Here is a 22,803-nt window from a genome sequence, read left to right on the forward strand (position 1 = left end):
TCAATGGAACCCCTTTAAATCACACTCACATGCACATCACACGGTATGTGAGTGCATGCAATGTCTTTGAAGGTTCCATTGAAAACAATGGGCGAGGCATTCCGAGGGGGCGCCCAGAAGATAGAAAATGGTGCTAGAAGAAAAATTGCTTGTGTGAATGTATCTATTCAAAAATAGAATTCATATTTGTGCAAATTTGTGTGAAGAAGCCCTAAAATACGTAGAAGGTGTTTGAGGACAGGTGTACTGGCCTCTGCAGGTAGGTATCCCTCCTGCCCTGGCAGCGCCCATCTTGTCACGGTTTGGCTACATGGTGACGCCAGCTCTGATATCCTTTATTTTGCAAACATATGTCAGATGTTTGATCTAAACTTTATTTCTATTGCGCCTTGTTTACCAGTTCTGTGAACGCCGCCAGCAATTCCAACAATGGGTATTTGCATTCTAAACATCAGCACACGGCGTACAACTTGCGGCAGCCCTCCATCTACCGTCATTCTGTTTCTTTTAATTATAGTTTTTATATGAATTAAACAATGCGTTATGACTTTATAAATGCCATTCATTTATGTATATATTATCTACTAGCGGAGAAATACGCTTCCATGCACGCTACAACGTATCCATGTTCCCGGGTGTAACCATGACAATCGGAATAAAATAATGCACAAAAGAAATAAACTTTATATCAAGTTGCTTCTTTTTTTATTTCACGACTAAACAGCTTTATGCCTAAAAATAAGAGATGAGATCATCCTAAAAAAAACCCTTCTAGATTGTTTTACCGAAATGCAAATCACTGATTTGTTGTGAATGTCGAACTTGGCCAATTAATAAAAAACAGCATCACTTACAGTCCGTTAGCGACACATATTACACATTGTAAAATCTCTAGCCTCATTATTTGCCTCTTCCTTGCAGTATGCAAGGCCTTTTATTTTATAGCTGTAACAGCAGAGGCGTAGCTCCTGGGCCCCGATGCAAAACCTGTAACAGGGCTCCCAACTATAATGCTTTATTGATAGTACTGGGCTACCTATATGGAGAAGAGAGGCCTTATGGGCCCCCTAAGGGTCCTGGACCCGGGAGCAACCACATCGCCTACAGTAACGCCCCTGTGTAACAGGGTTGTGTTTGTTACAACATTAAACCGGCTCATGCGGTTGTGAGTGTAAAATCTCATGCATACTATCATGCGTAGTACACCGTGTTTCTTTGTTTATATTTTTACCATGCCGTCGCAATGCATGTCACATATATACGCGGCAAAATAGAACATGCTGCATTCTTTTTTAGCTCGCGAATTATGCAGTTCCGACACACTAATGTGTTTGTAACTGCGCAAGTCAATGTAACTGATAGGCTGGGAGTTATTGCAAATCACATGGGCGTATTACGCATGATAGAGCCCTATTGATGCGTATAAAATGCCATACATAAGCAACAGAGCAGGAATTTAAAAAAAAAACCTGTGTTAAGAATTTCAGACTGTGCACGACAACTTGCGTGACATGCACAGTGAAAAATTGCTGCCAAACATGGCGATAGGTTGGCCAACACAGCAGTGAAACGGAAAAGCTTCCATTTGCTTCCATTCCATCAGCTTTACGTTTTTTGGGACAGAGAAATTACGCTGCAGGCTAGAAGCAAATGAGAGCCTTTCTGGTTTTTTTTGTAACCCCATTTAAATCAAACACACACAAATACGCCCATTTGCAGTCCCATTGACAATCGCATTAACAAAAAACGCAAACACAAGTGTGTGGGAGCCCTAACACTAAAGTTCAGTGTTAATTACTATGAATATAACTTTACAGCACTCACAAATCTGTTTTTCTAAAACAAAGTTCCAAATACCTTGTACAGATGTAGCTAAAAAAACTAATTCTGTCTGCCTGCAGCCGCCACTCTAGGAGCTTAGATGCTTAAAGGGCTTGTCCAACAAATGTAAGTTGTCCCGTTTCCACAGGATAGGAGATAACTATCACATTAGTGGGGATCAGACTACTGGAACCCTCATTGACCACAAAAATGGGGGTCCCAAATGTCCCCAGATCAGTAGAGTAGTGGTCATGCATGTGCACCGCCACTCCTTTCATTTCAATGGAACTGCCAGAAAAAAGCCAAATGCAAGTGCTTGGCTATCTCTGACAGTCTCATTGAAATGAATGCAACAATAGTGCACAGGCATGACCACCACTCCATAGACTTCAAAAAGCCTATTTTGGGGGTTGTGGGGGTCTAAGCAGTCGGACCACCACTGATAAGATAGTTATTCTTTATGCTGTGGAAAGGGGGTAACTTTAATTTGAGGGACAGCCATTATAATGCATACTGTTCTAGCATTGAGCTGAATGTATAACCTATATACAGTAAGCTCATAAGCTTCCCATAGTGCCGGCTGCAGGCATTATATTTTTAATCTATGTCTATGTAGGGGATTTGGAGCTCTGTATCAGAAAAGCAAAGCTCTGATTGTCAGAAAGATATAGTAAGAAATGAATCAACACAGACCTATTAAGTGTGGATACACATGGGGCAGAACTTTACACCACAAACAAATCCGCCACAGAATCTACATGTATCACTACTAGAACGCCCGGCCCAGGATGGTGACTGCAATGTATATATATATATACATCTTCATGCTCAGAATAAACAGATATACGTATCTCTTCATGGGCGCCAGGATCTGGAACTGGCGTGGCCTAACCTTCAGACCGAGCAGATGCGCTGATCCAGGGCACCTCAGCCAGGATCTGGAACTGCAGCCCCACTGTGATCCCAGTGATTCCTATGACAGATGATGTCATTGGAAATCAGGTGACCATTGCAGCCAATGAGAGGCTGCAGCATCACTGCTGATTCTCCTGGCACTGGCATTCAGATTCTCAGCACCATGATGCCAGGAGTTAAAGAACATGATGCTGCAGCCTCTCATTGGCTGCAGTGGTCACATGATTTCCTGTGACATCATCTGTCACAGGAATCACCAGGACCACAGCATGGCCACAATGCTGGATGCCAGTGGCCACGGAGGGGTAAGTATATCTTTGTTTATTTCTTGAATCCGATCCAGAGGGGTAAGTATATCTTTGTTTATTTCTTGAATCCGATCGGTCCATCCGATTTCGTGCAGATGGAGTGCGCATTTGCGTACCCCATTAGACTCCTCGGCTGCGCAAATGGGCACAGAAATAAAGCATGTCACATGTTATTTTGCCCAATATAAATGCAGGCGCAAAAACATTCCATGTGAGGGTGCCTGTTGAAACCTATTAGATGCACAATTGATGTTGTGCAAAATCTTAAACAGACAAGTGTGTTATAAAAATCACCCGCTCCTGTACAATTCTTTTTTGCGCAGTGAATAAGTGATTTTGGGCTTATGCCTGCATAATACAGAGCATATTTGTACAGGCACCGTTCGATAACACGGACGAGGGAACTATCCCTCCCTGATTTAAAGGGCTAATTAGCCTAACGCAATGCCAGTAATCGTGGGTAGGCGCAGCATTTAGCGCATACCCAAGTGTGCAGATTTGCGTGTTTGCACACCTCCCATAGACCTCTATGGGGGCCTTTGGTGTGCTAACACACACAAGATAAAGCATGTCCTATTTTTTGTATCTGTGAAAACAGCGGGCTAAAAAAAAAAGAGAAGTGAGAATGAACCTATTGAAATCAATGATCTCTATTCTCTGTGTTAAAAACCAGCAAAAACACGCTCATCTGTTGAAGCCCTAAGGTTGTGTTGACTTTATAGACTATTGGGGTGCGACTATTTAGTGCCTGTAGGCTTCTGCATAAGACTGAAGAAATGTAGCAAATTAACTTGCAATTCACAAAGAATTGGATCTGCAGCAATCCGGTCACTCCTATATTTCTATACATTTTCTGTTCCTCAGCATATGTTCCTTTTGTATATAAATTCTGCCTTTATAGGCTTCCTTGTTTTGAGCGAAGAAACCACGGAGTGTGGCACACTTGATGAAGGAGAGAATAAAGGAATGAGAGAGAAGAGAGGGAGGAGGAGGAGAACAAAAAGAGGCAGATGTGTGTGTGGGGGAGACGCTCGGAGATACGGGGAGAAGGTGGAGAGGGAGTGGTATTCTGCGATGGGGATACAAGATGTTGGAACACGAAGGGAACATAGAGAAGAATAAGGCAGAAGAATGAGTGTGCCGGAAAATGAAAAGGAACGATGACAGCAGCGACTGAGGTGCGTGGTGGCGACAGCGAGAAGGTGTTAGAACGGCAGAAACAGAGAATCAGCAGTATGTTGATATAAATAGAGAAAGAATAAGAGCGAAGGGGACAAAACCTGGAGGGAGACACATGTGCGAGGCGTGCGGAGGAGAGAAAATTCTCTACTGTACCCAACCATTAAAAAAAAAAACGAATTTGCAATCACATTAAGGGTATCACAATGGAAGAGCCGGAGAGACGACGTTAGAAGACATCACATCACAATGCCCATTTTTTTGCATTCATCTCTTAAAATTACGTAAATGTCGTCAAAGAAAATGAATAGCGGGTCAATATGGCAACGGAAAAGTTAAGGGTCTCCCCGAAACACATGGCCGCCCCCTCCTCAGACAAGCACACTCCCTCCCTCGCACCCACACAGACTAAAACAAACAGTGCACCGTGTTTTCATATGGTAATGCTTCTCCATCTCCTAACGAGGCTGTTAATTAGAGCTGTGTGCAGCGCGGCAGGAGGAGGGGGGTTCTGGGAATGTGATTATAACATGTTGCTATGGGTTAATTCCAACGAAAAAGGACGTGCAGAGCATTGCACCGCACTGAAATGTGGATTATACAGAGAGGTGGGGGTCCTTGTGTATGAATGCGAAGGAGGGAGTGGGAAAAGATGTGTCATTTTAATACGTGATGCTGAAAGACAGCTTCCCGCTATTATGCTGCCTTATACCAGTGGGAAAAAAGAGCAAGAGAGGGGGTGATTAATGAGAAGAAGAATGAGAGAGCGATAGGAATATGGCTAGGCAAGCGAAAGGAGAGGAAAAACGTCAATTAAAACATATGAAGAACGAGAGACGGAGCGCGATTGATATACGGAGAGGTGTGCTAAGAAATCAAATACTTTAGGATGCAAATATGGTCACTCAGAATTTTGTAACATAGAAATTCTATATTCTATCCACAAAATACCAGAATCGGCGCTGTCATTAAGTACTTCACGAGATCATTCAGATATGTTCATGTAACCGGTATAATGGACGACATCCAGAAATGTAGGGATTACAAGCATGCAGGCTCAACAGAAAAGACCAGGATGGTGGAGCAACTCCAGGGGTGATGCACGTGACTGTATTATTAAAAATGGCTCAGGCAACTACATGAGAGAACTGAACTCAATAAAGACAAAGCCATGTGGCAGGTGATCCCCACTTTCTACCAGATGAAGAATATGCAATTAGAAGGACAAGAGCTACAAACATTATAATAGAACAGTGCCAAAATACAGAAATTCAATATAATTGCAAGGAAGTTTGAGATGTTATACTGAAGACACAGATTAGATAAGAGAAGAAACTTTCTGACAGGGTGATCATTGAGTGGAACAGGTTACCACAGGAAGTGGTGAGTTCTCCTTCAATGGAAGTGTTCAAACAAAGGCTGGACAGACATCTGTCTGGGATAATTTAGTAAATCCTGCACTTAGCAGGGGGTTGCACCCGATGATCTTGGAGGTCCCTTCCAACTCTAGTCCTATAGTCCTCAGAAGTACCCATAGTAAAACTCAAAGTAGAGCCCCCTGTTTTGCTGGGTTTTGCTGCCTCAGGACCTGGATGTGTTATGATCATTGAGGGAACAATGAATTCTAAAGTGTCCCAAAACATTTTACAGGCAAATATAAGGGCAACAGTTCATGACCTCAAACTAAAGATATGTTGGGTGATGCAACAAGACAATAACCCAAAGCACACAAGTAAATCAACCAAATTATGTTTGAAAAATTTGTGTTTTGGAATAGTCAAAATGCTGGGGAATACCTGAAGAGAGCTGTGCTCACAAGGCATCCCAGAAATATTGATGAACTGAAACACATTTGCAGAGAGGAATGGTCCAAATCTCCTCCTTAACTTTGTGCAAATCCTATTTGCAGCTACATGAGATGTTTGGTGGAGGGGATTGTTGCTAATTGGAAAACCACAGGTCATCCAATTCATGGGTCCATTCATTTAGTTCAACTAGTTTGTCTGTGCTGCCAAATGCTGCAGACCGCTCTCCAGATGGGTCAGTAGTATTTATATACCTCATTGAAGGCTGTGTTCACATTTCCATTCAGAGCTTTCATTGCAGATTCCATGCAAAATCCTGGGCAAAAGAGTGCAACATGCTGTCGTAAAATGCTGAGCGGCCTAACGGAGACCCAGTACAAACCGTTATAGTCAAGGGATCAGTTGGTTGCTGTTTGCTCTTGTCATTTACGGGTTCCAGCACTTCCATTAGTTTTACCATAGTTAATTAACATTGTTCATTTTTACTTAGTAAAGTTAGGAGGGTTTTATATAGACGGGCATAAAATACAGTATGCTTTGAGAATGACTAGCAATCTACATTTGGATCCCATCACGTTTATAACCTCCTTGTGGGATAACTACATATAGCTTTGTGGTCCAGCCTAACAGGTAGAAGGGAATCTATTTCTTCTGCTACTATACAGTTAAACCGAAATATCTGTAAATCTAGAGAAAACAGCTAGGAGAGTGTCAAAATGGAATATGAAATTGTACTCATATTAAAGTGTACCAAATGCTGTCTTATTTGAGTATCAGAGGAATACTTGACACAGCGAAAACAAAAGTACTAGATTAGTGCTCAAAATCCAGAACTACCAAAGTAGCAGAAGAATGCTTCACATACAGAAACACAAGAGGAGCAACGCTATGCATGTAAATGGAGAGAAAACATGGAGATATAAAAGGCACGGCTTCAACAGCTCGCCCAGTGCCAATAAGATAAGGACAACTCAAGTAGTGTGATCATCGTAACCCTCAGTGGCCTTTTCTAGGCTATTGTAACGTGAAATTAGATTCAACATATCTACAATGTCAAAGACAATCCGTATCTGCACCGCATGTAGGTTAGGGCTCCTTTACACGGGCGATTTTGTGCATGGTTTTGCACACAGAAATTCGACCGTCAAAACTGTAACCATTAAATCCCATGGGGTTCAATGGGGTCACTCACATTGGTTGGTTTTCTGCGCACATTTTCGATGCCTGCAAAAATATGCAACATGTTTTATTTTTGTGCGCACCCGATGCTCAATAGAAGTCTATGTGGGTGTGCAAATGTGCGACCGTGTGCACGAAATCGTGCTCATAACTGCGTGATTTTGCAGTGTTAATTACTTACAGCGGCGACTAATTAGGCTGGCCCACCTACAAAGTAGCCTGACTCGCCTACTCATTAGACTGCCCCACCTGTTCAAACATGGCGCAGGTAAACAGTGGGGCAAAGTTCAGTAAAGAGTGTGGATCCAATCGCCAGAGTATGTGATCAGGCTGAATTCAGAGTACAATCACGTCCTCCTTTCACGAGTGTGAATACGCTTACACTTGGTGAAGGACCCATTACTGGAAAATCCAGCCAATCAGCATGAGCATTTCACTAGTAAAGCCCCAGTATTACTGAAGTGACTGCACTAATTGCTAGTCTAATAGCGCCTCTCTACAGTCCAGTCCAGTACTACACATCCGGCACTGCTCTGTACCTGTACCAGGAGGAGCAGCTCCTTTGGACATCAGGTGAGGGCGCTCCATGTTATTTTTCTGGTACGCTATGTACTATTCAGGACTGTGAAGAAGCTCCTGTCCTCTTCACAGACAGTGATTTACGGCTTCCCGCAGCTTTTTCTCACTTTTATATTTGACTTTCTTTACCTGTATTAGTTATCTGCCTAATTTTCTTTAATCTTCATCTTATGTGTTTTGGGTTGACATATTGGGACCTGCGGAATAATTACCAGTTTCCCATAGAGTTATAGTTTCAGCATACAATGATCGTTCCATAGCAAATACGATTGCATCACTGGACTTGACGTTTGCATAGCATAAAGCCTACCTCCACTCAAAACCTGAAAATGGACTGATATCAAACCCAAAACCTGAGAAGCTGAGATACCATATAAGGGCTCCTTCTCACGGACGGATTTCCTAATAGCTCAATGCTCACGGTGCGGAATTCCACACCGTGAAATCACTCGACCTCACCCGCGGCATGCTCTATTTGCCACGGGTGTACGTGCGGATGGCTTCCAGTGCAGTCAATGGAAGCCCGTCCGTCATGCTCAGGCGCGTCATGTGACGCTGTGGGCGTGTCATATGACGCGGCCGAAGCATCATGCGGGACGGAAGACTCCAAATCCGGAGGTAAGTATTGGGGTCTCTGGGGGGCGCCGTGATGGGCTCCGCTGCGGAATTCCGCGGCGGAGCCCGTCACGGCCGTGAGCAGCCGGCCTAAGGGGTAATTTGGTGGGATCCTTCATTTTACAGCTGGGGTCCACTAGGTATTTCCTATTTCTGAGTAAAGGGTTCCAAAGATAAACAGTGGCAATGCAAAAAACAGCTCTTTAATGTGAAAGTAAAGCCCTGCCAAGGAACACCCTAAACACCCTCCTGTTGCATGTAAAATTAAGGGGGTATTCCATCAGTGCTTTTCTCTAGACTGTGGGATTCCATCAGGGGGTCACATTACAGGTGCTGAAAGCAGCGTTGTGACCCTCGAGTGGAAACTAACAGAAACATTCACTGTAATTAGTGAAACGGCCACCACTTTGGTGTCCATTTGAGAGGGGTTCCGTCCGCTTCCATTATATTTGGAGTATAGTATAACGTAGTTGACTAAGCAATTCAATACTCCAAATATAACAGAAAAGAATGGTAAACTGGTCAAATGGACACCAAAGTGATGCCTATTTTACTAATCACAGTGAATGGTTCTATTTGTTTCCATTCACAGGTTTTGTCACAATGCAATTGTAGTGGCCCAGAGTTAACGGGGCCCCTCCATAAGCGTGAATGTGTTTGTCTTGTGCAATTGTATTGTCAGTGTCTTCTATGTGTATGCATTTGTGATGTGCATTGCACCTCTGCAGCACTGAATGGGTTAACGTCTGGGTTATGCTTGAGAAATGTATATTGTTGTATGTCATGTGATTGTGCTATGTATATGTTTTTGCAAGGATGCTGTGCAAGTCAGTCAAGTCAGTCTAGCTAGTCTAGTCAGTTAGTTTGGAGTTCATCTGTAAGTTAGTTTGAGAGGAGTTTTGGGAGAAGAAGAACTTTCATAGAGTAGGAGAAAGTGTGCTTTGTCTTACGAGGATCTCCAAGATGGAAGAGGCTGAGCATTTGCCTGATGTCTGCTCTGGGCTCAATTCACCCAGGCCCCCTCGATGCTAGTATGGAGTACTAAGAGAGAGAGTGAGAGGAACCACCAGCAATGCAGAGTGCAACGCTAATTGTGAGTGTGGACCGGTAGAGAAAAAGAGAGAGTGGGAGAGAATTGATTCGCCAGGAGCAGAACCCCACAGATAACTGGGACTGTGGGGCTTCTTCTGAGACATCCTGAGTATCCTCCCTGTCACACCATTATCTCTTGTTGTACCTGTGTCAGCCTGATGTTGTAAAGTCTTGACTGCATTCAAGTTTATTCAAGTAAACGAGCTCTACCTGGTTTTGCTCAGAAAGTTGTCCCTCTGTGTGTGGACTATTTATTCCAACTTCTGGATTCACTGCAGAGGACAGAACGGTGGCGTCACGAGTGACAAGGACTTTAAGGTAAACCTTGTAATGGGTTTTCTCTGTGAAACTCCCACAGCAGTAACTTGGTCGGGTCCCGGGCTACCCCCAGGGAAGGAGATGGTAGAGAAAACCCTCTTAATAGAGGAAGTATAACAGGTATAGTAGAATATGTCTCAGCCCATTGACACTTTGAATGTAGAATAAATATTACAATTGTATTTGGGGCCAAGTCTGAATTATATGCATGGAAAACTATATTAGTATTTCAGTTCCAGAAATATACATAAATGACCCCATCCTGGATGTTAGTTTATACTTCTCACTATTAGGACTTAGTTTCCAACTAGTAATACTAATAACGGAAGGTGCTGCATCCACATGCTACAATTTACCAGATATACTCCCAGAGCTTGAACTCAGTAATGTAATTTTTCTTTTGGCTATGTGCAAGCTTAGAGATTATGTCAAATAATATTTGTAAAAAAAATTATGTTCCCATCCGAAATGTCAACACATTAGCGCTCCATGAACCTCTATAAGGAAGAAAAATCATTTCAATGGAATTCCATTTAATGTAATCTGGCACAACCTAGGCTATACTCACACATGGCAGACTTGCGGAAATTTCTGTGATTTTTATATACTTCGAAATACAGAAATGTATGCTGCAGAAACATCTCCATTCAGATCTATGGAACAGATCTCCAATCGGGGAAATTTCTGCAACAAGCCTGTTGCTTGTGAGTACTATATATCCTTATTTGGATAGTAAAATGTGTTAGAGGGGTCCAAACCTCTGGGACGCACGACCACAACCTGATCCACTCTTTGTCATTTTCACTGCATTGTGCTGCTTTGGTCCACCCACTGTGCGAGGAGCTGCAACATCTCCATGTGCAGAGAAAAAGAAATTGTGACGAAATTGCTGCACTTCCCCAGCAAAGCAGCTTCTTCATTCTGAGAATTGGTGGGATTGATCACAGCTGGATGCCGAGGAATTGATAACGTCAGTATTAGAATAAATGGGTACCTACGATATCTAGGTCCCTGATTTCAGTGGAGAGGTGGCTCTATAGGCACAGTCCCTATCTAATAAAAGGCACAGTCTCTATTTAATAATATTGAGAGGGAGCTCTCATAGGGTTTTGTAATGCCTAAACATCTCACTAGAGAGCGACAGGACTTGGAGTCATCTATGCATTGAGACCAAATAATGGGTGGGACCACACCCACTTAAAGGTGTTGTGGCAAGTTATTAACATATTTATTATCCATAGGATAGGGGATAACTTTATGATCGGTGGGGGTACAATTGCTGGGACCCACACTGACCCCAAAAATCAGCACCAGATCAGTCCTCAAGTGAATGAAGTATAAATATATCAGGGGTCAATACAAAGATCTCCCATTATGTACTGATACCTATGACTGTGACTGTAACAAGGGAGCATCCTCTACATCTAGAGAAAAGAAGGTTTCTACACTGACATAGAAGGAGGTTCTTTACTGTAAGAGCAATGAGACTATGGAGCTCTCTGCCTGAGGAATTGGTGATGGCAAATTCGATAAAAGAGTACAAAAGGGGCCTGGACGCCTTTCTTGAGTGATACAATATTATATGTTATAATCATTTATAACTGGTCGGTGTTCCAGGGATTATTCTGATTGCCAGATTGGAGTTGAGAAGGAATTTTTTCCCCTTAAGGGCTCCTACCCACTAGCGTTTTTTTTCACTGCGAAATTTGCAGGTTTTTTTTTTCTACAGGAGGTCTATGGGACTTGTAATGTTAAAATCGCGATCGCGCAAAATCGTGATTTACCGCGAAATCGCGATTTTGCGCAATCGCGATTTTAGCTTTACAACTCCCATAGCCCAAAGACCCCTGCAGAAAAAAAAAACGCTGCGAATTTCGCAGTAAAAAAACGCTAGTGGGTAGGAGCCCTAAATGTGGAAAAATGGCTTCTACGTATTTTGTTTTTTTTTTTCCCTTTCTCTGGATCAATATTGTGGGGTAATATGCTGAACTGGATGGACATATCTCTTTTTTTGGCCTTACATACTATGTTAGAGGCCACCGCACCATTCACTTCAATAACAGCAGCAAAGATTCCTGAGTTAGGGCGCCCACCCACTGGCGTTTGCGATTTTCGTGCGTGAAAAACGCAGCGTTTTCCGCGCGTTTTTGGCGGCTTTTCCGCGCCTTTTCCGTTAATTTCCATTGACATTCATGGGTGCATTAAGAGAAAAATAAGGACACATATGCAACTGACAGTTCCTATGTTAAAAATTGCAACGGACTGAAAAAAAAAACGCAAGTGGACAGGAACACATTCAATTCTAATTGCTCTTCAGAAAAAACGCAAAACGCAAGGGAAAAAAATCGCCAGTGGGTGGGAGCCCTTATAGTGCATTGGCAACCTTCGGTGCTGTCATTGAGCTGGATGGAGCAGCAACCTATGCTCCAGTCACTTGGGGAATGGCCGGACTTCCATTCTTAGGATCGGTAGAGTCCAAGCGGTTGGACCCTCACCAATCATAAAGTTATCAATTAACCCCTTTAATAGTAGGAAGACACATTTGAAAGCAAATCTGTCTCCTGAATATGTTGCCTTATATCAAGGCAGCACACTATATTAAAGAGACAATTCCATCCTCCTATTGACCCATGAAAATCTTGTGGCATTTGACTAATAGAAGTGATCAAAGAATACAGTGGATTCATACTTGTGAGTTCATTGTATTTGAAAATGTAAAGATTCCCTGGCTTCTCCCCACTTCCCCTTCAGTCTTCTCACTAGTGACTGGCGGCTCATACATATAAGTCCACTAACCTTTCCTATTAGCAAAAAGGCACATACTACGCTCTATGTCACTCTTACACAGGGTAGCAATGTAATAGTGAATTAATACTGAATTTATGTCTCAAATATAGCTCAAAACAGTTGAAATGTCATGGTATCGGTGTCCAAAACAAGTAATTTATATCCACAAATGTTCTAAGTTTTACAACAAGTCTACAATTGTATTAACAATAACTGCTCCAGTGACCACTTCATCCGTCAATCTCAATGGTTCTATTTTTAAGACCCATTAAATATACAGGGCTGCCAGCCGACCCTCTGTAATTCGTTGGCTGATGCGTCACTCTCCATCTTTTACTAATCAAATTATCGCATGACATATCTGCGTAGACAGTTGTCTGATATCGCTGGCCTGGGGTTATGGTTACCACTGTTACTGTATCTTGATACCGGTATAAAGAGGATCTGTTAGCTGATATTTCTATTTTAGTAAGTACTTGTATTCCTCGTGGAATTACTATTCTTCATTATCTTTTTTTATAATCCTACAATGTGCTATTTCTCTGTTGTTCTTTCTGAAAAAGTATGAATAAATTGACAACTGGGTGTTACCAGTCCCCTTTTCAGTGGGGTGTGACCTTTACATTCTAACACAGTTAGGAGCAACTGTATCAGACTATGCAGAGTCAACTAAGCAATAAGAATAAACTTCTTAATGACCATTAAAAGGATTACTAAAGGGCACGCCTTAAAACACATTGAGCTCTACAACATAAAAGATCGTGTATGGTTGCAAAATTTTTACACTCCTCTAATCAAGTGAAGGTGTGAAAGTTATTGCAGATTACAACATAACTAGCCCCCTTCCCCACACACACCACATGGTTCATGAGAAAAATGGCATCATCAGGGGATTGGGGCTAATAACACCCCTGATGACGCCATTGTGCTGGTGAAATATGTTAGGGGGCTATTTATGCTTGTTTCATTGTGCAGTAAACCTCCATGCTTTCACTTGATTATACGGGCTTTCTGACTGTATTGGGTCATTGTTCCCATGGCCTACATGTGCATAACACAAGGGCTGAAAACCTGATTTGCTGGCTGTAGCAATCCAAAACAGTGTCCAACTTCACTATTGCCTTGTGACTTTATTGGTGTAAATGCAGTTACTATGTTGTTACTGACAAATGTTCTAAACAGCCTCCCAAGAAGAGGGAAGGCTCTTGTTGGAGCAAATAGTGCAACAACTCTATATCAGTTCCCATGGTCTTTAAATGGGATGTAGAAGAAGAGAATTTGTATAGTATTTGGAGTTTGCCATGCACTTTTGGTAAGCATAGTCAATCACTGTATAACAGGGGAGAACCAAAAAAAAATACAACTGACAGATCACTAGGGGAAACCTCTAAAGCGTAACCTTTAATTGTATAGTCTAAAATCCTGTGCCATTAACTCAAACTTTCCCTGAAGGGGAAATTTGCATTGCTTTTCTCTTTGGGAGATCCTCTGGTAAAATATGAGGCAATCCATATGTGGACGTAGTTGTCCATCTTTATTCACTGATCGTATATGCTATTTTGACCATTAGGTACCTCCATTAAGTTTTTTTTTACCAACTGTCCGGGATGAGCTTGTGTAAGGAATCCAGGACATTTGAGTAGTTTGGAGTTTCAATGACGTTTGATTTAACTGGCCCTGGATTTTAGACTATACGACTACAGCTTAAGTCTTGGTAAGCATAGGAGCCATTTCCAATTATCTTCTCATTTCTCCGTTTTTTAGTTTGGCCTCCTAATAACGGAAGATTTAGCATACCATGTTCTTCTTGTCAGTTAGGATGCAACGGCTACCATTTGTAATTCTTGCCTGTACTTTTCTATGTTTTGTAAGTGGTTATGATACAGTTGAATGAAATTACCCATATTGCTTTATATCAATAGCTTTTCAATTGGGAATTCAAGGTATTAAATTGGACAAACTGTTCAAGCATGGGGGAACCTGAATTCATTTTTTCTTATTGATTCTCTCATCTCCATCTGTGACATCGTGCACTCTCAGCATTAGACTCCTAATCTATATTAACTTTATAGATTCTATCTCTTCTAAGTACTGGCTTCAGTTATAAAACCTTTCATTTTGAGAGAAATAATAAAATGTGTCTATTTTTTATTTCACATACATTGATAATTCTCTCAGCAGCCAAGCCATTGTACTTAAGGTAAAAAAAAGTGCATAATGCGGATATTTATTTGTCTTTCCTTTATGCCTATACATGGGTGATGGTAAAACCCATCCACTCACGTTCTTCTACATTCAATGCCATCTCTAGTGTGAGTGGCAGTATTCCTATCCACATCTTATACATGTCATATATACAGGTACAGACCGTAAACTAAAGCAGCATTTTTTGGAAGAAGCTAGTTGTATACACACTTGCAACCCTGAATCCTTGCCGACAGATTTCCTTTAGAGGAGTTGTCACTTTCATTTGAAAATTCCATTCAATATGCCCTATTAGGGCATATTGACAATATAGCAGGTGGTCTACTGCTTGGAACCCTCTTGAATGGCTGGTCTTAGTTACGTGTGACCCATGTGGTTGCACAGGGTGCCGTCTGCCAGCTTGTAGGGGGAACACCAGATGGATTCAGGTGTCTCCTTAGGTCCGCCCTATGAGAACACCTTCTTTCTCAGTGTGGCAGCATTTTATGCAGCTACATGAATCATCCCCTTCCTGGCTCTATCTCATCCCCTCTAATGTTTGAAGGCATTGCAGTCAATCCATTGCTGTCCTCACAACTTGACCAATCATTCTGCTTCTGCATTTATATTATAATCTTGGTTCAGGGACTGTATTCATGTTAAGAGTTTGGTTTTGGTTTTGTATCTGTGTACTGAGGTTAGTTTGTGCTGTATTTATGCTATGAGTTTGGTTCTATGACTGTATCTTTGTGCTAAAGTTAGTCTGTGCTCTAAGGCCACCTGATTCTCGTGCTGTGTTGATATTATAAGGTTGGTTCTGGTGCTGTAGTTACTATATGTTATGAGCTTGGTTCCGGGGCTGTATTTATGTTATGAACTTGGTTCTGGTGTTGTATTTATGTTATAAGGTTGGTTTTGGTGCTGTATTTTTTCACTGAGCTGTTCTGGTGTGTGTGTGTGTAAGCTGCTTTCTGCATAAACAGAATACAAGCAGATGTCCCATCAAAGCAATATATACAGTTTTTTACTTATGACGTGGGGTGCCGAAGAAATTCCACACAAGGTCCTATTTAAGCTTTCTATGAGCTAGAGTGAAGTGCTGCTAACATAGGGCAGCTTTCACTCTTGCAGACCCAGTTTATTAATATGTTTAATGGATGGGCTTTTATCTGAATGGCTTGGATGTAATAAATACTACATTTCTTCTGCAGCAACTAATGATCGGAAATTTATCACCATTTGGAACTTGGTAGCTGATTGCAGGGAGTTTCAGAAGCCGGCCCAGGCTATCAGCTAATCACCAGTATGCAAAAAAATGATATTGCACTCTTAGTTTGGGTGCTCCGTGAAAGGCTTCCTCAATCCAATATCATATCTAGAACCCATGGCACACCTTCAAGGCTTCATGCAGAGTAACAATAGTTCTATTAGAAATAAAGAAATCATTTGCATCCATGCAAATACACTCTGTCATAATAAAATCCTTATAAAGACATTCAGATGAAGACAGAACATTTCAGTTCACGAAGTATCCTTCTCAAGTTGTGTTTGGTATGGAGATAAATAGTGGCATAAATGTTACAGCGGCAGACGTCATACAGCCGAGAGGATCCATTCTTAGCAAATTACCAGCTAATCGTCCGGCTGGATTCAATCTGGAAAAAGTTGCCTTCATAATAAAACCCTCGTAAATTAGATTGCTTAGTAAACATTTGACTTCCTGTATGGGTGACTATCATTTTTCATACATGTAGTTGTATCTACTGAATAGTTCATAGGATGGTCTACTGGCTACATGTTGACTGCTTTTCTGTACTATTACTCAGGCTTGTATTACAACTATGCAGGGGCATCTGAAGCACTTGAAAATGATTGGCCTCTCCTCAAGATAGGTCATCAATCTCCATGGGGGTCTGCCAATTGATTGAAGAGGCCGCAGCACTGGAAGGAGCACTGTGGCCTCTTCAATAGACTAGAAGATTCAAGCACGATACAACTATCAATAAATGGGCACTACAGAATTAGGGCCCATTCATACGGGCGTGGTCTTAGCGCAGTGAAAAATCTGCACTAAAATCACATGAACGGGCGATTTTTCACATGCAGAAGACCCAAGCTTCATGTGAATGAAAATCGAATATTCACTGGAGCAGCATGTTGCTTAAAAAAAAGCGCAGCTGCTCAAGGAGGATTAACCCATAGCCCCTCTTTCTCTCTCTTTGCTATAAGGATCCCCAAGGGATTTTCCCATAGCGCAGAGGGAGGGGGCAGGATTAGAAGTCTCCTGTCTGGGATTTCACCCATTGCAAGTGGAGCTAGAGGGGCAAGGCTAGAGTGTGGATCTCTCTAGCCCCACCCCTGATCTTGGCGAAACCCTCTAACCCTGCCCCCCTCTCTCTCCTTGCTATGTGGAAATCCCTTGCGGAACCTGATGCTGGGGAGAGAGGTGGAGGGAGTCCCCTACTGTCTCCTGTTGCTGGAGAATTGCCCAGCAGCAGGGCTGGAGGAATTCCCTGCTGCTTACAGCGGGACATTTAAAACTTGCAGTCCAGGAGCACATTTTAAATGTCCCACTGTAAACTCCTGTTAGTCCCTGTGGGGACTAAGGGAACCCCGGGGAGATGAAAAGAACATTCGGGGGTTCGCCTCATCCCCGTGGGGACTAACAGGAGTTTACAGCAGGACATTTAAAATGTGCTTCTGGTTGTAGTGGCACTGCTGCTGTTTTGGATTCCCTCGGTCAGCAGAAATCCTCCTAATGACTTGTAATCTTCTTTTCGGAGCCTCGGACACAACTAAACTCCAGCTCCCATTGGAGTCTATGGAGACTCCTGCGCATCACACACCAAAGATGGGTCAGGTCCTATTTTTCGTGCAGCACAGCCCTTAGATGCGTGCATTACAGTTACATGTCCTATCTTTGTGAGGTGCGAGTTTTTTGTGCATCTAAAATTCCTTCACCTGAACATTTCTATAGGAAACTATTGGTTCTAACAGACGCAATTTTTTCATGCGCCTATTCTGTGTGAAAACAACAGACGTGTAAAATAGGCCTTAATAAGGAAACAAGAGCGTTACTGCACATGTAAAAAGTAAACTCTCATTAAATTATTTAACTCCTTAAGGACCAGGCTGTTTTGTACCTTAAGGACCAGAGATTTTTTAGCGATTTTATCCATGTGGCGCTTTAACTGCCCTATTTTTTTTCCTTCGGGTTCCAAAATTATTTTTGCTGTGTTTTTTTTTTCCTGGACATTTAGGGCGATTTTTTAAATACCTTTTTGACTGACTTTTTTCTGCTTTTTAGTTATATTGGGGTAAAAATCTAAAAAAAAGTGTTTTTTTTTTAAACATTTAGTTATTTTTCTTTAAATTAATATATTTACGTTAAAATAAAGTATGGGTATGGGTTCCTCAATTCGTTTCAGATGTTTTGAATATAAAATGTATGGTTTTGAATTACAGGACTTATACGGCGACAGTTTTGGTTGGCGTCAGCTTTGGGTTATTTTCTTTCTTATGTATATATTGTTATTTTATTCTGTAATTTTGTTTTACTTATGTATGTAATTATTTATAAAATATCTATGTTCCCCATGACGTCATATAAGACCTCTGAGGGACATTCACATATATATATATTTTTTTTATTACACACTTTCCCACTGTAGCTGGGGCATCCATAGGAGCCTCAGTTACAGAAAAAAAACATCCCCTGTAGTGACTTAAGTCACTGGCAGAGGTGATCAGGGTCTTCTAGGACCCTGTAGTTCTGCTGTACCAGGGAATCCCAGCAATCACGTGACTGCCAACTCGCGTAGTGGAAGAAACACTTCCACTTTCACTTGTTAGTATATAGCGCTCAATTAACGCTGTGTACTAAAGAAAGGAGAAGGCAGAAAGGGTTAAAAACTCCTTCTGCCTTTTTCTTGAGGGTTCTCAGCTGTGACTAATAGCTGACAACCCAACATGCTTCTGATTGATTACAGAAGCAGGAGCTTTAATCCCCACCGTATTTTCACTATCGGCTGGGATTAAAGCCCAGGAGTAAGTGCCATAAGTTTACGGTGATTGGTCCTAAATAGGTTGTAGGAAACTTGTTATCTGGTTCATGATGCCCGAACTACAGTCAGCGCGATCCCGGAACACATATGTACAGTTCCCCCATTAATAACTCTTGATTGACAAATACATAAACAGTCCTGAATTAGGGCGCCCACCCACTGGCGTTTGCGATTTTCGTGCGTGAAAAACGCAGCGTTTTTGGCGGCGTTTTTTGCCGCGTTTTCGTGGCTTTTCCATTAATTTCCATTGACTTTCATGGGTGCATTAGGAGAAAAATAAGGACACATATGCAACTGACAGTTCCTATGTTAAAAAACGCAAGGCAATGCAAAAAAAACCGCCAGTGGACAGGAGTACATTCAATTCTAATTGCTCTTGAGAAAAAACGCAAAACGCAAAGAAAAAAAAATCGCCAGTGGGTGGGCGCCCTTAAAATGATAAAAACATTCTATGAAGTCCAGAAGGTTCTGATAAACATGGTCCCAGCACAGAGCAATAGTATCACAGCAATGTAAAGGTGATGCTGCTGAACTACATAATAACAATGTAACTTGTGCGGATATTGTAGCAGATAAGCAAGGATAAAGTGCAAATTAATAAAGTGACATCTGATATGCATCAAAATAACTCACACAAGCAGCAAACTGTGACAAATTCAATCAAAACATGAATATATACATGACGCAGCAGTGCCGGAGGTGAAGTCCCCAAGCGTATTGCTGCAGCTTCCCCTGAAGAGTGACTTCTTCATCTTCATGTGCTGCGCTAATCTTATATATAAAACGCACAATCTGTCTGTTTGTGATGTATACACATCCACACTTCTGGAGTGACATTTTGCATGAGCGTCATTCAGCACCAGGTGACGAATACTGGCGGAATTAAAAATTGAAAATTCACCGACTTTCCCTGTAATAGTTGTTGCCCATAGCAACCAATCATAGCTCAGCTTTCATTTCTTACACTGGCAAAATGAAAGCTGCGATGTGATTGGTTGCCATTTCTTATTCTGCTGAAGGACAATGAAAGCTGCGTTATAATTGGTTGCTATGGGTAACACAGATTTTCTTTTGGACAACTTTCATAAGAGTGGGGTGCTCGGCTCATTTTATTGGTCCGCTTTGTATATTTCAGGACTGCTATTCATACAATCACCGTGCAACACACCTAGTAGTTTATAATTCATGCCTGTATATGTGTTTATCAGTGAAGTATCATTGTAATGTATATTTGGGCATGTCCAAACTGCAGGCAGCATGTTCTGCAGCAGGAGGAGCTTAGCAAGCTGATACCATGGTTTTCAGACTATAAGATGCACCCAGGTTTAGTCAATAGAAAACAGGATCAAAATATTTCATACTAATTAAAACTTCCGTGGTGAGCTGTAGTAGTTAAACTACATGCGGGGAAGACCGGGCACTACCTGTCTTCCCGCCTCTCTTGCGCTCTGGCGTGGAGCTTGAACGGCCACTGAGGGAGAAGAATTCTCCCTCATTCAGGCGCAACCTCGCTCCGTGTGGCTGAGGGTAGTAGCGCCTATGGCCATCTGAATAAGCCCTCAAGTAGTAATAGTGGTCCCCAGTAGTCCCATTAGTAATAGTGGCCCCCAGCAGTCCCAGTAGTAATAGTGGCCCCCAGCAGTCCCAGTAGTAATAGTGGCCCCCAGCAATCCCAGTCATAATAGTGGAGCTTATGCAGCTGACACTGCTGATATAAAGACATGAAAGGTCTTCTTTAACCCATTAGTGACCAAGCCTGTTTGCGCCTTAATGACCAGGCGAAATTTTGGAAATTTGACATGTGTCACTTTAAGAGATTTGACCACTTGAAAAGTGGCACACAAAAAGTTACCTAAATGGCAATGTAGATGACCATTATATAGCAATCCCCTGTGTATCTAGGAGCTTTATGACAATATGTTGATAACCTGGTAATACTACACTGTCACATTTTATTTTATGATAGCCACAGGAAGGTCCCTAAGGACTACGCGCACATATGGTATATCCATGTTTCTATAGCAACTAGAAAAATCCACTACCCTGCAAATATCACCCCCAAAATCTGCCATCCATAAGTAGCATGGCTGTTGTTGCATGGAAACCAAGTCAATTGATCATCCTTATTCTAAATACAAGCAGTAATAAAGAGTTTATGCAGTGATCTCAATGCAATGCCTGGAAGTTAATGTACGGGGACCTTAATGCAGCTCTAGGACCTAGAGAGCAGCACCTGCTGTGTAATACAACTGTGCAAATTTAATCCCGCACTACAGACGTAGGTCAAAGCCATTAAATATACTGGAAATGACTTGTAATGCCATTGTGTTAATGTGCAGCCTCTTAAAGCAGCTTCACTGGAGCAGTATTCAGAGTAAATCCCTGCGAATGATACAGTTATGTGACTGCATCTTGCAGACATATAGTAGCTGAATAGGTGATAGACTGAAGCCTAAATAAGTGCAATCAATTGGCAGATCTAGTTAATGTTCCCCTGTCTTGGTGGAGATGAACAGTTATCTATCTGCAATATTACGACCATTGCAGTGGCTTGTGCTAAAGTGCTACATAAGCAACCTTTGTGGTTAAATGACTGCTGATGACATTGATGAAAATATCAACCAGCTAATTCAAAGCAGTGTCACTTTGTTAATGTGCAGTGACCTTAATGCAGTAGCAGTAGGTTAAGAGAAGCAATGATCTTATTTTAAGATGCAGTAGGAGAAAATTGATTGGTTAAGCCTTTAATGCATTTCCAGAAGGATGATGTGCTATGGGACTCTGTTCATGCTCTGTGTATAATTAAATGGGATGGGGAGCCTGTTAGCACCATACTAGTAGCATCAGGGCATCACTATCTCTATGCCAGATAGCTATGTCTATATCTTCTCTGCTTGCTATCTGCCTTCCCCGTCCTTTACTTGAGGGGCAATGTACTAAGTGAGAGCGGTGCCAGAATTACTTAATAACCGATTTAAATATTTTACCCGCTTGGGGATACGCATTGAAGGAGATGTGCAAGTATCGTTAGCAAGTAACGTGCGTAGCATCACTTAGCAAGTGTGCTTTTCTGAAGCGTGACGTATATCTTCATTAAAGCTTTGGGTTTATATTGTATATTTTTGACCCTAAGCGTTCGAACTATAGCTATTCTGTGATGTTATTAATGTGTTCTGGATTCACTTTTTTTGAGTTCTTTTTAATACATATAGGTCTGTGTGTAATACGGAATATTAAAACTGTTGCCTGGTTTAGAAAAGCCTATGTTCATAGACCCTATTTGAGCATTACGACCTCCATCAATTCGCTGGAGTGATTTCAAAGAGAGCCTTGTGGTGCCCATTGATTTCAATAGGCTACATGCAATACTTAGTTTCCCCTGTGGAGGTGCTGCAGGGCAGTGGAATACATTCTGTAGATTATACGGTAGCTTGTTCTTATTTTTAGAAGAGCTATTCTAACAAAAAGGGAATTTTTAATGTGAATAATCACTTTATGGTAGGTTTACCTTAAGGCAGTGATGTAGCTATAGGACTTGCAGGGGTTGCAATTGTGGCCTAGCTCCTACGCCAGGTGGACCCAGAAGCCCCCCATACCACATCTCTGCAGAGCCCCAAGCATACCACCACGGGCGCATTATGAGGCACTTACATATACTGTCCCTCCAGCCCCCATTCGCTCCTGTCCCCCCTCCCAAATCCCTGCCTCCTTGAAGCACTGGCTGTGATTGGCTAATGCTTAGCCAATCACAGCCAGCACTCGATGAACCAATCACATCCATTTTTCAATCCCCGGCCAGAAGAGATGAAGAAAAAGAGTGCTGGGGACCAAGAAGAAGCAACGGTAGAGCCGCGGACAGCGCTTCTAGGTGAAGTATACTTTTTGTTTTTCCTGCAGCTAGGGCATATTTTTGGGGTAGGGCTTATATTTCTAGAAAATCCCTGCAGCACTTCAAAA

The sequence above is a fragment of the Eleutherodactylus coqui genome, chromosome 3 (assembly GCF_035609145.1).
Source record: "Eleutherodactylus coqui strain aEleCoq1 chromosome 3, aEleCoq1.hap1, whole genome shotgun sequence".
In the NCBI taxonomy this organism is placed as follows: domain Eukaryota; kingdom Metazoa; phylum Chordata; class Amphibia; order Anura; family Eleutherodactylidae; genus Eleutherodactylus; species Eleutherodactylus coqui.